Source organism: Zalophus californianus, chromosome 13, assembly GCF_009762305.2.
Source record: "Zalophus californianus isolate mZalCal1 chromosome 13, mZalCal1.pri.v2, whole genome shotgun sequence".
NCBI classification, from domain to species: Eukaryota; Metazoa; Chordata; class Mammalia; order Carnivora; family Otariidae; genus Zalophus; species Zalophus californianus.
In genome coordinates this window covers 79,659,675-79,661,537 of record NC_045607.1, presented here as the reverse complement: position 1 = coordinate 79,661,537, position 1,863 = coordinate 79,659,675, and the positions used below count along the sequence as shown (strand labels likewise).

The following is a 1,863-nucleotide window of genomic DNA, read 5'->3' as shown; positions in this document are numbered from 1 at the left end:
CAAACTAAAACACCTTTTGTGTGGCTTCTCCACATGGCTTGTCTTTCTCACAGCACAGCGGTTTCAGGGTAGACTTCTTCTTTTTTTTTTTTTTTTGCCAAAATAAGATTTTATTTTGAAAGTCATTTGAAGGACAGTAAGGAAGGAGACTAAGACTCAGCAGATGTAGATTCTAATGCGCATTCTTTGCAGCCCCCATGGTGGTCTTTGTCAGGCCAACAAGTTGCTTGCTTTCTTTGGTGATCCCGTGTTTAGCTTTCTAGAGAAGAGATCTTTTCCCATAAGCCACCTTCATTCTTTTTGTAGAGCAGAGCCTTGTTTCCAGGAAACAGTGCGCTGGTGGGAGATGGGTGTTTTTTTAAAAACATCAAGGTAGACCTAATATGTTCCACAAAGTGGGGCGGCTCAGCCAGAGGCGAAGTGGAAAGGTTCTCTAGTATTTGCTTATCATCTTGCTGCAGCCAGAAATCCACATGTGGAAAGGGCATCCAGGAATACGGTCCTATACGCAGTTGCTCTGTCTTTGCATCGTAAATACTAATCGTTGGTTCTCCTGTTCAAGCTCGGACAGCACGGAGCTCCTCCTCTGGACCCCGATCTGGGAAGGATGCTCGGTAAATCTCTGCCGTCTTAATGTTGACAGCGATGCCATGAATCACTGGAAAGTGGTTTTCGTTTTCTTCCCGGTCATTTAATTCTGTCACACACAGTGTCACTAAGTGAATGTCCTCCGCTTGTCTGTCAAATTCACTGAGAAGCTGATGAGTAAGTTTTTGTGACAACTGCCTGTCGTCACTGAAGCCTCCTCCCACGAGGTGCACTTCCAGCCTTCCACACTGAGCGTGGTCAGAGAAGGCTTTTATGGAGCTCATGATCAAGGGGACCTCCGCTCTGGTGTCGGTTCCATCACAGTGGGTCAGGCAGGTGGCCCCGTTACCTGTGTGCCTCAGGACCACAATGTGACAAGTGGTGGCATCATCAGAACCCAGAATGGAGATGGAGCCATCCTTTGGGGAGGTCACTGCCAGCTCTCTTTGCTGAACATACAGAAGGCCCTGGGGTCCCACTTGTTGAACAGACTGACCTCTGAGAAGTCTGGCTCTTTCCTCCAGAGGCGGGTGGGCTCGCACCAGGTCCCCGGCGGACTGCGGCAGCCGCACTCGCCGCCCCTCGACGAGCAGCGGCATCGCGGAAGCGGCCGCCCGGGCAGGCCCAGGGAGGCGGCCCAGGGTAGACTTCTTGTATGGTGGCTCAGGGCACACAGGTGGACGCACACCCTCCCCCCCGCAACACACACAAGAAGCTACATTACCTTTTATAAGTCAGCCTCAGAAGTTAAACTCCATTACTTCTATCCTACTTTGTGGAAGCACTATACACCTTCCCATAATCAAAAGGAGAGGCTACAGACCAGGATATCCATATCTTTATCCTATAGGGCTCTATCAACTCAAGATTTCACACGCACATGGAAAAAACATAACAAAAATGTCCAGAATATGCATTATGCGTGCTATTCTTCTTTTGGATTGTCAAAATGCATGTTTATATATTAATCCCTCAGTGAAGGCCCTTAGCATGAAAATTGTTTTTTTTGATTATGAATTTCTTACATATATTTTAAACAAAAATCCATGACATATTTTAGGAACTGCTAGAGTATCTCACTGCATTTGAGAAAATTATGCTTCTCATCATATCTATACCAAAACACTTACAAAGTGCTTTGTTGAAATGTTTCAAATATTATCTTACAGAACATTTTGATATTTTAGCCTTTTTGGTTTATTTTTACACTTTTTTTTGTTAGTTGAGAATGGACAGGGTTTAGCTCATTCTTGACCACCCAAGGTTATAAAATCC

The 1,863-nt window shown here is 45.7% G+C and overlaps 1 pseudogene; it reads right to left on the bottom strand.

The window, feature by feature from the left end:
- Positions 1-228: 228 nt before the first annotated feature.
- Positions 229-1,187, bottom strand: LOC113934873 (annotated as a pseudogene).
- Positions 1,188-1,863: the final 676 nt, after the last annotated feature.